Here is a 15,333-nt window from a genome sequence, read left to right as displayed (position 1 = left end):
CTGCTTCCCTGCGATCTCTGCAAATATTGTGCTAATCAATAACTCGAACAGTAATATGAGGTGGTTCAGGGATGGTTTCTTTCCCTGCAGCAAAGATGGCCTCTGCTGTTCCATAGCCCCTCTGCTGACTCCCCAGCATGGAGTTACCCCATGGTGAGCATCTCAGCTTCTCAGGATAGCTGCTGCTATCCTGGAGATGTTCAAGGAGGCAGGTGCTGGGAACCTGCTGGATCAGCCGTTTCAGCAAGGGCTCTTCAGACTCTTCAGGACGGTGATGCTGAGCCTGCCTGATGGGAGCAGCACCGTGGCAGGCGAGGTGTGCTCCAGCTCCTCCCTTGCCCTCAGCAGCTGCCTACTTTGGTGCTGTTTTGTTGCCTCGGTTGAAGTTTTGCCCTTTGCTGCTGCCTTAGGCTGCCTGGCAGTTTATTGATGGGAAGACGAGGGGACTGAATAATTTTGGAGATAAAATTTGAGATGCAGTCGGGTGTCAGGGTGACCTGCACATGTAGATCTGAGAGCAGAACTGGCTCCGGCTGTCCCTTAGCCTAGCTGGTGGGTGACGTGGGCATCCTTCATTCATTTGCGCCCCTGAACCCAAGTCTTGTGTTCTCGAAGATGCCAAAGCTGCTGCTTTGATTTCCTGCTTGGAGACTGCTGCAGGACAGTGAGCTGGGATTTCCCTGTTTCCCGTTTGATGGCTAATCTCAAAACCCTGGCTCTTTGCAGTTAGGCTTCTGGATCATGGTCCCCACTCGAAAGAAAGAGCTCTTGATTGAAATTTTCAGAGCAGTGTTGGATCAGCAACATTACAGCATGCTGACTGGCAGCTCAACAACCTGAAAGAGATTAGATTAAGGGGCAGCAACAGGGCAAATAAAAGGCTGGTGCCTTGTTCAAAACAGAAAAGGAAGATGCTGTAATGCAGATGGCCATGGTGGTATCCTTAACCACCACATGCAAATTGCTGTTCCTGTCAAGTCGAGCTTTCTTCTTGCTTTATGGGAGAAAAGAGCATTATCTGAGCAAGCTGAGATGTTTTTTGTGGAAAACTTCACTTTGGGATAGAGACTTAAGGAATTACCTGGAGTACTCCTCATCGTGCACAGGCTTCCCCGTACCCCTCTTGTGTCTGTCGGATGAGTTGTGGGGAGCAGCACTGAGCATCTCTGCCACCAGAAGGAAGGAAATAAAAAACCCCTCCAAAGCTGTGCCTTGAGATGGGGCTTTTTGGGTTTGTAGTGGAGTGTAGGGACTTCATACCCATGTCCTTGGTTGGCTTATCCTTGCTTGCCGGGGTAGCTGCAGGGCTGTGACCCTTGGGGCCAGCGTGTCATCCCGTGCTCATCCACTGAATCCTGTGTCTGTCTGCCGTACCTTTCCTTGTCAGATTGCTTTCCCAGCTGCCAGGCAGCCCTGTTAGAGCATCCTGTGGATCCCGCAAGGGGAGGGTTTGCCTTTTTTGTGGTAAAAAAGACTGGAGGAATAGGTCAACATGAAGGAGCTGCTGCAGCTTAGCTGGGGGCTGATGCGACCTGCTGAAAAAAGCAGCCGTTTCTCCTCCTTGCTGTCGCTGTCATCTTCTTTTCCTGTTTCCCTAAGTGTCTGATTTTTGCTGTATTGACAAGTGCAAAAGAGTTGTATTGATTAATGGAAGTGTTTGCTTTCCCTGCAGAAAGGCAGAAAGAAAAAAGCATCTTTCTTTGATCATTTCCTACTTGTTTGTTGTCACTCCTCAGGCATCTTTTATTTGGCTACCAAGAATGACATGTCTCAGCATCACAGAAGGCAGCTGCGTATCACACCTGTGTGATCAGGAAGGAAAAGACAAGGCCTAGGGTGCAATTTTTGTTCATCAGCGGCAGCTTTCTTCTGCCTGCATAACCACCGTGCTGGGTGTGTTATGTGCTACCGCAGGGAGGCAAACGGTGTTTTCCTGGTGCCTTGTAATGAGGGAGGAGAGAGGAAAGCTTTCTTGGGACTTTCCCTTGTAGTGACGGTGCTCTGTTTCCTAATTTTGGGCTCCTGTCTCCTTTGACGGGATCCTTGACCTCCCTAATCCAGAGCCCTGTGCTCCTGATGGAGCTCACTGCCGCGTGGTCTCCAGCAGCGGTCATCCAGCCAGATGTGTTGTCGTCTTCAGGAGAGTGCCTGGGGAGCAGATCCCCTTCCACCTTCCCAGGGATGAGCTGCCCTCAGATTCAACTGGAGCTGATGTTGCAGAAGAGACCATGTTTTGTTTATTTAAAAAAAAAAAAAAGAAGCTGCACCTGTTTATCTTCTCACTGGGATTCCCTGGAGAGAATCAAGTGATTTCCAGGCAGCATATAAAGAGTTTTGGTCAAACTCGGTGTAAGCAAGGAGAGAACATGCAGTTCCCATTCCCATATTTGCTTCTTTCCTCATTTAGTGCAGGTTTTGTTTCATTTCCTGATTTCATTGCATATTATCTCAAGCTTTTGATGACATTCCCTTTATTAAAGAAATGGTCATATGGAGAGACAGCAAAACAGGGAGATAAACTTCAAAACAGTGCCGATAAAGGGATGCTGCTTTAGTGATTCTGTTTCTTGTTCTGGCTGATGTGCGATTTTGTTGTTATCTGAGCAATTTGTGCGGGCTGCAGGGAGGGAAGGCTTTGAAGAGCCTGGAACTGAGTTTATTAGTTTTGCCAGTGCCTGGAATAATTTTGATGCCTTTGGCATGCTCCATCCTGGGATGCAGGCATGCAGACCTGACCTGCAGTCAGCCTAAGGAGTTTTCATAGCTGGGGCACCTCCCCATGCTGCCGGGACCCTGAATGCTCAGCAAGTTACTGCTTCCCTGTCCTCCCGCTAGTCTTACCCTCGTTAGCAGAGGTCGTTTTGGGGGGGTTATTTAAAATGCTTTCCATGACTTTGAAGTGCTGCTTGGTTTTCTGGTGTTCTTCTCCCTTGGGCTGGCTGGTGTCCTCTTAGAGCTCAGTGCCACCAGCCTGACAGATGGAAACTCAAGCTGACTTCACCTGGATCAGGCACTTGGATCATGTCAGGCCTCCAAGCTCATCATTGCTTTTCATTAAAAACAGAAGGAAAAAACCCTTTTCTCTTACAATACTGAGGTGTTTTGGGTGAGTAGTGCCTGTCGTCCCAAACAGAGCACTGAACTGTGGGGTGCGTGTGCCACTAACACTGTGATGGACACTTTGAAGCCGTACATCTACATCCCAGTGCATTTCATGCTGGCTGGGGAACATTGCATGCGTTTCTCTTTGTCTGCTGCAAGCTTGCTCCCTGCGACTGTGGTTTTAAATGGAGCGACTGTGGTTTTAAATGGAGCGACTGTGGTTTTAAATGGACCGGGGGTCCAGCCCCCTTATTGCCCCATTCCTAGCCAAAGGTGCATGAGAAAGGAGAGGAAGAGAATGCTTGGGAAGCCCCGGCCATGCCCACAGGGCATGTCTTGCCCTTTCTTTCTGCTTAGTTCTTTACTGCCCTGCTGTCAACACTTAGAGCTGAATGTTTCAAAGCCAAGGACAGTGGGACACCTCGCTGCAGCTGGTGATCAGTGGGGACCGAGTGCTTCAGTCCTTCAGGGGCTGTTGAGAAGCACTGCCTAACTCTTGGGAGAGACGACTTTGGTGTTGGGGTTTTGATCAACTGGTTTTGCAGAGTTATTCTTCAGGCTCTCAGCAGTATCCCCCATGCACGTGGCTGCCACGGTGGGATTTGAGCAGTCCTGGCTTCCTCTGGCCTTGAGCCTTCATGCAAACCCGGCCACCATTGTTGGGAAGCCAGGAGAGAGAAAGTAGCTTCCCTTGGTGCGCACTCCAAAAGAGAGACCAAAAGAGGAGGGGGAATAACCTTCTCCTGAGGATGAGCATCTCTTGGGTCGGGCAAAACGGGGTTAATGAAGTGAGTCTGTTAAAGGAGGGTAAACTACAGGTTGTATAAGCTCCTGCATAGTTGCTGTTTGCAGACACCGTAGCTTAGATTTAGGGAAATGAAGCCTTTCTGGTTTTTACCCTCATATCTTTTAGTCCTTCCTTTTCCTGCACCCCACAAGAGACCAGGGTCCGTGGTTTCCATGCTAACTTAGTGTTTGGCTTGTCTTGCAGGCTGGCAAACGCTCGCGCTGGAGGATTGAACCCAGTAAAGGAATGATCCCCCCCGAGACCGAGGTGTCTGTGACCATCATCGCAAACTTGGATGACACGGAGAAATTCAGGGACGAGGTGAACCTGTTCATAGAGAACAGCCGTTCCTATGTCATCCCCGTCCGGGCTGTCGGCATTGGCACCACCATTGTCACCGACAAACCCTTTGGTCCGGAGCTCAACTTGGGACGCCACTTCAGGTAGGATACCTCTCAGCTCCCGCTTCTGCCGTGGGCTCAGCCAGGAGGAGTTTTGCTGTAGTCCTTCAGGCTACTTCTCCTTCCGTGCTCAAGGTCCTGGCTCCGTTTCACTGAAGCCACAGGAATTCCTTTAGAAGCATTTTGTGGTCATTTGAAAGATGTTAGATGCCCTCAAAAGCCACCAAAATGGACACCAGTTGCTAAATTGTCACTGAATTGCCCTTACTTCTAATACCTTTATTTCCTCACTTCATCAGATAAAAATACAGAGGAAAACCAGCAGGTCCCATAAGCCTCCGGCTGGAAAACACTACATTACGAGTATAAACATATTTCCCTTTGCAGTAACATGGCTTGCTTTTTCACTCACTATGGAGTATCGTCTTGCAACAGCGGAAAACCGTGGAGGTAACTTGTTAGCAACTCCTCGACTAAAGTAATGGTGCTGCTTTATTTCCCCTCTGCCGGGAGTCCTGGAGGAGCAGCAGAATTTGTCTTTGCCCTGTATCATCCCTCAGTTCACTCGTCTTCCCTGGCTCCCCTGCCAGGCTGCTCTTTATTAGACGTAGTTGCTCTTTCCTGGTTTCTCCTGCCTGCTTTCCTCCCTGTCTCCTCCGTCAACGCCGCAGCAGCAGCCCAGGGCACGGGCAAGTGAGGGTGGCTGCAGGCCCAGCTCTGAAAGGGAGAGGAGGAGAGGTCTGCTGAGGTTGGGTGGGATAAATTGAGAGTATTCATTGAAAGAGCTTGGCTCGGAGGAGGGGATTTGTTGATGCTACCGTGTGTGTCTGAAACCAGGCACGTCCTTCTAAACAGGGGAGGGAAATAAGCCTTTGCAAAGTGCTGCTTGCCTTGCGTTGGAGACCTTTTGGTGCGAGAGGCATCATCTTCTCGAGGTGCCTGTTCCTTTCCCTGGCTGCAAAGAGGGTCCACAGTGCTCCGATACCTACATTTTTGGTTAGAAAGAGCAGGTTAATCCTACCTTAAGCATTTAGGATAGATTTTCAGCAACTTAAATATGCATCCACAAGCCATCCACATCAGCAGGGATGTTGCAGGGAGGTTGGTGCTTGCCCAGCGTGTCCTGTGCTCTGTGCAGCCACAGATTGGCTACACAACACAGGGGACAATGTTGGGGTGGCTCATGTCATTGTGCTCTGCCCCCCTTCACCCGCAGGCTCTGGTTGGAGTTGTTGCCGTTGGTGTCGGCTGCAGAACTGCCACCGAGTGAGCTGTGGTGGGACCCCGGTAACATCTCCGATGAGTTGGGCTTTCCCAGTGTTGTGGTTTAAGCCCAGCCGGACTAATCACCACACAGCTGCTCACTCACTCCCCTTCCTCAGCTGGACAGGAGAGAGAAAATATGAGGAAAAGGCTCGTAGGTTGAGATAAGGACATAGGGAGATCACTCACCAATTACCATCATGGGCAAAACAGACTCAACTTGGGGAAATTAGTTTAATTTATTACCAATCAAAACCAGAGTAGGATAATGAGAAGTAAAAGCAAATCTTAAAAAAAACCCAACACCTTCCCCCCACCCCTCCCTTCTTCCTGGGCTCAACTTCACTCCCGATTTTTCTACCTCTTCCCCCCGAGCAGCGCAGGGGGACGGGGAATGGGGGTTGCGGTCAGTTCATCACACGTTGTTTCTGCCGCTCCTTCCTCCTCACACTCTTCCCCTGCTCCAGCGTGGGGTCCCTCCCACAGGAGACAGTTCTCCACGAACTTCTCCAACGTGGGTTCTTCCCACGGGCTGTAGTTGTTTACGAACTGCTCCAGCATGGGTCCTTTCCACGGGGTGCAGTCCTTCAGGAACAGACTGCTCCAGCGTGGGTCCCCCGCGGGATCGCAAGTCCTGCCAGCAAACCTGCTCCAGTGTGGGCTCCTCTCTCCACGGGTACACAGGTCCTGCCAGGAGCCTGCTCCAGCATGGGTTTCCCACAGGATCACAGCCTCCTTCGGGCATCCACCTGCTCCAGCGTGGGGTCCTCCACGGGCTGCAGGTGGATATCTGCTCCACCGTGGATCTCCATGGGCTGCAGGGGGACAACCTGCTTCACCATGGTCTTCACCACGGGCTGCCGGGGAATCTCTGCTCTGGCACCTGGAGCACCTCCTCCCCCTCCTTCTTCACTGACCTTGGGGTCTGCAGAGTTGTTTCTCTCACATATTCTCACTCCTCTCTTCTCCGGCTGCCTCTTCCCAGTTTTTTCCCCCTTCTTAAATATGTTATCACAGAGGCGCTACCACTGTTGCTGATTAGCTCAGCCTTAGCCAGTGGCAGATCCGTCTTGAAGTCGGCTGGCATTGGCTCTGTCAGACATAGGAGAAGCTTCTAGCAGCTTCTCGCAGAAGCCACCCCTGTAGCCCCCCCTGCTACCAAAGCGCTGCCACGCAAACCCAATACACCCAGAGCCACAAATTCTGCATCTCCCCAGAGCTGCTCCGAGCTTTCATCCGTTGCTCTCCACAACACACACCATTTCATATTAAACTTGTAAACCTCGTTATTTTTTTTTTAACAGTCTGTTTCACAGACTTGTTTGTTCTATAGTACATGCTTGTGTGTTTGTATTTAGCTGCTTATGGCAGACATGCATTTTGTAAGCCACATGTTCTGTACCTTTCAAAAAGACAATAACTGTTCCAGGAACTCTTCATTTCCTGGTCATGCTCAGCTTTATAGAGGGTAAAAGAATTACTGCAGACTAGCCTGCGGTTAGTGTTTCTTTACCTGAAGGAATCAATTTCCATTGAATATTCATTTGGCTTTATATCTAGCTCTAGTTCTTCATCTCTGGTTGTCGCTCCGTTCCCTCAGCAGCTAGAGCTGGTCTTGCTGCCGTGTTCGTATTGGGAAAACTTCTGTTGATCCTGTGTTCTCAGAGTGCATTTATCTCCCTAAAACACAAAACTGCACTGTTGAGGCAAAGGGCGATATGTTGGGGGCGATGAGGGTTGGCTGCTCTCTAAGGGATGGGGGGATGAGGGGATCCCACCAGTGAGGCAGGTGGTGCCCGGATCACCAGATGAGTCTATATACCCTGCAGCCTCCCCAATAGCATCTTTGGAGGAAGCCACCTGAGGCAGCAGTTCCCAAGAGGAGGTTAAATGGCAGCGAAGCTGTTCCTCCCTCCACTTGCAGCCAGGCCAGGCCAGCTCAGTGTCTGATGCAGCGAGACCTGCAGGAAGCCCCTTGGAAAAATACTCTGATTATTAAGCCCCAAAGGCTGTTGATGCTCTGTCTGCAGCAACTGAGATGATGTTTGTGTTGGGTCTGGCTGAGATGGAGTTCATTTTCCCCGCAGCAGCCCTCATAGTGCTGTGCTTTGTATTGGTAGCTGGAAGGTGTCGATAAGGCACCGGTGTTTTGGGTACTGCTGAGCAGTGCTCGCACAGCATCTGGGCTGTCTCTCCGACACTCCCCCCTCACTGCTAGGCTGGGGGTGGGCAAGATCTTGGGAGGGGTCATAGCCAGGACAGCTGACCCAAACTGCCCAAAGGGGTATTCCATAGCATATGACGTCTGCTCAGCAATAAAAGCTAAGAGAAGAAGGAGGAAGGGGGGGCATTCGTTATTACGACGTGCGTCTTCTGGAGCAACCGCTAAGCGTACTGAAGCCCTGCTTCCCGGGAAGTGGCTGGACATCGCCTGCTGATGGAAAGCAGAGAATAAATCTTTTCTTTTCCTTTGCTTCTGTGCGCGGCCTTTGCTTTTGCCGTATTAAACTGCCTTTCTCGTGACCCAGGAGTTTTTTTCCATCTTATTTTCTCCCTGCCTTGTCCTGCTGAGGAGGGGAGTGATTGAGCGGCTTGGTGGGCACCTGGCGTCCAGCCGAGGTCAACCCACCACAATGTTCTTCACGAAGCTTTTCCCTGCTGTACACAACCAGAACAGCTGCTGGATGGTGATAAACTTCGGGGCAGCCAAGGTCTGGCTCTTGCTGTAGCTTTGAGCTAGGTCAGCCTTTTTGGAGGTGCCTTTATTGCTGAGTGTGCAGTCGGATAATGCCTTCAGGGTGCTGAAGCTGGGTGATTGCTGGGAAATGGCAGCTCCCGTGACATTTTCCATCTCTGCTTCTCTTCTAGCCTGGATCCCTGCTGCTACCGCTTCAAGATGACGAATAAAGGGCGACGCACCCAATACCTGTATTGGACAACAGAAGGTTTCAGCCCATTTCACCGGCATCATCGTCTCCCTGCCATTGGTACCACCAAGGGCAAAGACTCTGCCCAGAACCCCAAACCTGCCTGCCCTGTGTTTAAGCTTCGGCCTCTGAGGATGGAGCTGATGCCAGGCAAGACTGTGGAGATGACGCTGGAAGGCTTCTCCAGCACTCCGCAGGTGAGGTCCCCCATGAGGGCTGAGCCTTTCCCATCAGATCACGTCCACTGGGAGTTCTTTTGCAGCCCCTTGACATTTGCCTGCGAAAATGAGCAAGAGCTTTCCAGAAACTGTTTTAATGCCACAAGTTACGATGGGAGCACCAGTTGCTTTTCTTGCTGGCCACCATCAGTTGCTAAGGCTTTTTTGTGTTTCTAGAGCTACCATAAACCCAACTTGCTGACACCAAAATGGGGGCTGAAGGAAGTATTGCTACTTCAGGGGCCAAGGGCAGGTTATAAGGTGTCGTGTGCTGAGGCAGAAAGGAAGGGCAGGGAAAATAAGTTATACTTGGACTAGGGGGACAGGCAGAAAGTAGATTAAAAAATGCAAGGTCATCTATCTGGGGGAAGCAGCAAGTAAAACAAACCACCTGTGAAGGGGAGGAGTGTCTGGGAGCAGCATCATTTTTCCTCTGTAGACAAACGTAAGCAGAGGGCTTGTCTAGCACTGAGTCTTGGAGGAGAAAAAACGAACGGGATGTGTCAGCTCTAATGATCATTCCCCATGTGGGAGCCTGTTCCCAGGGACCATTATAATTGACAGCTTGACTTTTGTCAATATTTCCATACCAGCTCGCCCCAGTCTCTCAGCTAGCCCCGGTGTCCCAAGGGCAGCCAGGTCTTGCAGCACCCTTGGATGGCAGCTGAGAGGGGGGGGATTTCAGCAGGGTCACTGGGTGTTCCTCCTGGACCCTTCTTTCCAGGGGAAATCCAACTCTGCAGAGAAACTGCCAGCTAACCCTGGTGTGCATTCCCTGGCTCCAGGACCACTGGGCACAGATGTTTAAGCAAATGTGGAATAAATCCCCATTAAGCTCCTGCTGACAGCAGTGCTTTGAAAGGTGTTTTAAAGGGTTGCCTCAGTGGCAGCTTGAGGAAGACTTGATCACTCACTTAATTGACTGTGATGGGATTGTCCCTGGGCAGTTCTGAGCCCAAAGGTTTTGCTGAAGAGGGAAAAAGGTACCAGAAAGGAAAGACAGTGATCAGGGCACTGGTGAGGGTGTCTTGCCCGGAAAGGCCAAAGGGGATCTGTGAGCTCAGCTGTGGCTGCCTGGCTCGTGCAGTCAAAGCCAAGACCCTGGGAGTGGGCTTTCCACCTTACTTGGGTCTTGGGAACTTAATTCTCTTCAGGTTGGTCAGAAGCCCAACTGCCTGCACTGCACATGCAGCACAGATGATTTTGGAGACTGTAGACTCCGAGGAGTTGTTGGGTTGTGGTGTTGTACCAGAGGGAAGAGTGAGAAACGACGGGAGGAATTTGGGAAAGTGAAACCATGAGAAATCAGGAAAAAGTCTTGAACATAAGAGCATCCAGCTTCAGCAGAGGGTTTTTGTTTGATGTGCAAGACATCTCTTTCCTGGGGAGATTTCTTTTCAAAGCAGCTTTAGGAGGGCACAGTACATCCTAGGAATGAGTGATCCCCTCTTTACGTGAAGGCAGGCTGGCTGTTTGGGTTTTTCCCATGCATCCTTTCCACTAAGCTTCCAAGGGAGGGTTTGCTGGCATTGGCCCTTCTACCACTTGTTTCCCTTAATATAGGGATATATATTTTTAATCAGTTCCTACAGCTTTCTGTAAGCATTATGCTTAGCGATGGGGCACATCAAAACAAGCATCATTTGGGGCAGGGATTATTACGATTGTAGACAGCATGTGACTCAAGTGCCTTTTGTGGATGTTGGGGTGTAGCAGGTATGGGCATTTGAGTGCAGAATAAATAGGGTGCAGCATAGGAAGAGAGGGGGCTGTTGAGGAGACGAGTGACTGTAACTTTAGGGCAGTAATACCTGTTGATGGCCAAGACCCCGTGGTGCAGTTTTTATCCGGACTATCAAAATCCTGTGTGTCCAGTCGGGTGGCTAGCAAATGCGGGGTGTTTTCTGGACGTCCTGCTAGCACCCGCTGGGTGACGTGTGACTCTTGCATGCAGGTAGTGAAGGAGCGGCTGCTGTGTCACGCCATGGTGGGGAGCAAGGCAGGGAAGGCACAGATTATGCAAGTGGACGTCACCTGTGAGTTCGTTGCTCCCATTCTGCAAATATCCTGCAGAGAAATCACTTTCCGGGTGGAGAAGGTAAGTCTTTGGATTGCATGCTGGCATTGAATAGCTTGGCTGATGACTGAGAGCCCGTGGGGTGTGTGTGCTTGTGTTCAAAGGGGGAAGTTAAATATCTTGTCCAAGTCCTCAGGGCTTTGGCTATTGATTTGAGCAGGACCAAGCTTTTGCCATTAACACCGAGATCATTATTTTGCTCCTCTGGGCTTGGGGACAGTCTCACCAGCCGTATTCGGCCTTTCTTGATGTGGATACAGAATTGAGCTGCTGAGCCAAGGGCACAGGGTGAGACATGTGGGACCCACGAGAACAGCGTGGGCTTTGCGCAGCCCCCTCGTGTGCTGGGGCTGCAGGTGGGAGAGCAGAGAGCTGCAGCTGAGCGATGCTAAATCCCCTCCTCACCCCTCCTGAGGTGCTTTGTAAAGTAAGTGAGGAGGTTTTTAGGGATGGGACTGGTTTTTAACTTCACCGAAGTAAAACTGAGATTACAGCTGCTCTGCTGAGGAGGATCGTGGCCACTTCTAGAGAGACACCAGTTTCTGTACTCAGGATAAAGGGAGGTTTTTGAGGATCCTCCTTCAAGGCACGGTGAAGTCTGAACACTGATCCTGTAGGGGAGCTGAGAAAAACTGAGAGAGCTGTCAGCTCCTCAGGCTGATGAGGGAAAACTGTCATCTCTTGTCTCTCTTTGCCTTCTCTGCTCTTGGTGTGCTTTTGCATTTCCCCAAGCCTCACTTTCTTCAAAGGACCTGCAGATATCCTTCAGCTGCAGTGATGGTAATACCAACACAAACCAGGAGCCCTCTAGTCTCTGGATCCTGACTCCTGCATCATCTTTCTCTCTCCCGTGAGGTGTCTGAAAAAGAGAAGATACTTCATTATTTAGTTGCTGTGTTTTCAGGTCTCTCCTCTGGTTCCCAGGCTTCCAAAGAAGCACAAAATCCTGTGAGCAGGCAGTTCAGCTTTGTTTAGAAGCTTTTCAGCTCTGCCTGATGTCTGCCTGTGGTCTGCTTGATGCCACACGCTCTGATTTATCGAGTACTACGAAGCTGCAGCTGTTTGATGTCAATACACCCAGAAGTAGTTTCCCAAACCCTGTCTAGTTTCTATAAACCACGCAGAGACAAAAGCTCTGGGTTCACTTTCTCTTTTGATCTTGTTCAAGCAGCTGCCTCCTCTCGGGGTCCTATCCCCCCATCTGTACGTGAGACTGTTTCCCTGTCACCTGGGGGATGCTGTAGTTTCTAAAGATGAAAAGCATCTGATCTCCTTCAAGGAAACCTTTCTAGAAGGGTAGAAGTGAATAAAATTGTAAATAGAGATGTATGCTCTTTTGGGGTTGAAAACCTTGAAATGCATCAGAAAAGGGAAGGAGGTCCGTGGCCGCTTCAGGTTGGTTTTTTTCCTTGTCTCCTGTTTCTGTAGCAACCCAGTGATGTCCTAACTCTTCAGTACCAGCCTCTTTCATTAAAAAACATGTCCTCCCTGCCACTCAGCGTTGTCCTGGCCTTGGAGCAACCCTTCGTGATCTGCGATGCGGACCGGCAGCCCCTCCCCGCAGATGTTCAGGTGAGCAGCCGTGGACCTTGGTGCTGGTGGGGTTTGAAGAGGGAGGAGTGTGGTGGTGCGCTTCTGTTGGGAGGTCCTCTGGTAGAGAGGTTTATTCTTTAGAATCAGCAGTAGACTGGCCTGAACTAAATCAGATTTGAAACGAGTTGCTGAAGGAAACGAAATATCATCTGAATTGGGGAAATATGTCCTGGCTCTAAGCCATGAGGAGAGGGGAGCGTGCAACTAGGTCTGGGCACGCCACGTAGTAAAGGTGTCTCCTGGAAACCATCCTAGCTCTCCAGCAGCCATCCTTGGATAACCTCAAGAGCAGCTTGCTCCCTTCAAGGGCAGCCCTGCTTTCAGGAAGGCTGAGGATGCTCCTCCAGCCCCTCCCTGGCACCTGCCCCGTTGTTGGTGGAAGGTGTTGGGTATGGACTCTGCTAAACGTGTTGTGGTAGGCACGGCCACCATTTCTGTGCCGTGCCAGTGACTAGCACCTGCAAGGGTGAGGCTGCAATGCCGTTGCGCTTGTGCTGTGAGGAAAAAGATGTTCCTCTGGAGTCAGGGCAAAAGGCCCGGGCTTGCCAGAGTGCTGGTTTAGTTATGTATTTAGCATATAGCTTCTGTGGGTCCAGAATTCAGGAGGACAGTCTTTCTTTCCCTCTTGTACTGATGCAGAGCCCAGAGGCATGAGCCTGAGATAGTCTCAGACCAGAGTGTTGTGGTGCTTGTGGGCAGGTCCCCACTGTAAAGAAAAGGAAGGATGAACTGAGAAGGCCACGTTGGGGTCACACGTTGAATATTTACATTTTCATGCCGTCAGACCTTGGGACTTCATCACACTGGTGGTTAATACTCTTCATCTCCTTGCAGCCCATGAAGCTGGAGATAGGAGAGGAACTTCATCTCTCCATCAGATTTAACCCTGCTTATGAAGAGGGTTTGAATACCTGGGTAGCAGAGAAGGCTCTGAAGATACGCTTTCTCGAGCACCCTCAGGAGGAGCAGGTCACCGTTCGGGGAGAAGTCTACTTCCCCAACCTCCATTTCCCGACCATGGCCGTGGACTTTGGGTGCCTCTTGAATGACACCGAAGCTGTGCGTTACGTCAAGATGACAAACTGCAGCCCACTTCCTGTCCGGTACCACTGGTCCTTCCTGATGGACAGCCACGTGAACCAGATGAGGTATGTGTGCCTCCACCCTCTCCTTGAAGCTCTTCTTCCCGGTGTCCTGTTTGTACTTTGCAAAGACCAAGCTGTTTGCCTGGCATCTGACAAATTGCTTTCAACTTTCCTTTGTGGAAAGAACACCTACCAGCTGTGGTCAGGCTAGATGCGCAGGGAATAGGTGATCTCCACCAGTTTGATGCTGGGAAAGAGGCAGCATTCTCCAGCCAATCTGGGACTGTAAGACGCTACCAACACTTTTTGCATAGCCCGTAACCTAGAATCCTGCTTTGTCTCTGGAGCTACAAAGCCATGCTTAGGCACTTGGAGAAGCAGATCTGTAATGGGAGCTCTCTTCCTTCCCTGCCAACCCTATTTGTTGTCATGCCATACGAAAAACTTACACAGGCACTGCCACCAGAACGATGTGCCGCTGCCCCAGTCTCTTGCTGCTGCTTTACCATAGCCCCTGTAATGGTTCCCCTGGGAAGGAAAGCTGGTATGGAAAGCTGCTTTCTCAGATCTTCGTGGCCTGAGGCAAACACCACCTTGGTGAAGTGAGTTTTCATCTGCTCAACTGCACGTCACATTCACCAAACAGCTCTTTAGTGTTTTACAGCGAAATGGCAGGTTCTGCTGCAGCTTTGGGTACAGCTGTAGATGTTGGTGGGAGGACTTGTCTGAACATCCCCTGGGAGCAGGGCCACCCAGCGCTGGTCTGTGGTTTCCAAGCCAATCTGGCAGTATTGCCGGAGCACGTCTATAAACACGTTTCTAGCAGTTCCTCATGCTGTGGCCTCTCTACATAGTACAAAAGTCTAGTCTGGGCAGTTTTGATTACAGTAGCAAATGGTTTTTCCATAATGCCCTAGGAAACCGAGCAAAGTTAGCCATTGTGCATTGAAGTGCTGCTATTAGAAATACTAGAGATCATCAATAAACAGTTTTGTTTAGGGCATTGGGATCTGTCTCAGAGGAGACGACCTATTGGGAAGTGGAAATTAGCTATGGCTATGAGGAGGGCTTGGGGGAGAAGACCTGGGCATTGGGGTAGCCCATTCACAGCTGGGTCTTGCCAAGCAACAAGAAGAAGTCTTTAGTGAGGCCCTTCTTGATGCATGGCACCTTCAAGAACAGACCCTAAAATGCAGAGGAAAGTCTGCAAAAGCAGGTGGAGGGAGATGGGCAGGGGAAGAGGAGCAGGGCTGTAAGCTCAGCTTGGAGGCCCCTGTCATCCCCTGGTAAATTAGATTAGGGTTTAATTACCAGCTAAAGGGAAAATCTAACTTTGATGATAGAACAATGCATGTGTTTTATAATAAGAGAAACAAACAGAGTGAAGCTGTGTGGAATTAATTTCCTCTGGGCCCACTTGTTGGCTGGTTGCCTGTTGATCTTGCCTCTTCTTTTTTTAGAACCAGTTTAGGTTTTTGGAAATGTGAATGCTGACTCAGTTTTCAGCTTTTGATAACCCCGGTCTCCACCTAAATGGGCTTTGCTGGACCTGAGCCTGCAGGTGCTCGTTCTTCCAGTGGATGCAGAGTCACCCAGCTCTGCTGAGTTGGTAGCAGTTGAGGGTCCAAAGCATCTGGCAGGATAGCAGCCTTGGCTCCACAGGGTTGGGCATAGCCCCTTTGCTGGCTCGTTAGCGCTGTGGACGTTACGACAGCTCCCTTTTCTGCTCTGCATGTTGGTTATGCAGTAATGTACTCTCTCCGGGTCCCTCAGCAGACGCAATGTGATCCTCTGTGGCAGAGCTGGAAATGAAGACTGTCTCCAAGCTATTAACACCTCAAATTGCTCATGAAGAGCCCTGCAGAAGGACAACATGTCAG

The 15,333-nt window shown here is 50.4% G+C and overlaps 1 pseudogene; it reads left to right on the top strand.

The window, feature by feature from the left end:
• Positions 1–15,333, top strand: part of LOC132317437 (hydrocephalus-inducing protein homolog) — a 77,720-nt pseudogene that overhangs the window by 41,215 nt on the left and 21,172 nt on the right.

Source organism: Gavia stellata, chromosome 8 (genome assembly GCF_030936135.1).
Source record: "Gavia stellata isolate bGavSte3 chromosome 8, bGavSte3.hap2, whole genome shotgun sequence".
In the NCBI taxonomy this organism is placed as follows: Eukaryota; Metazoa; Chordata; class Aves; order Gaviiformes; family Gaviidae; genus Gavia; species Gavia stellata.
This window is presented reverse-complemented; position numbering and strand designations above follow the sequence as displayed.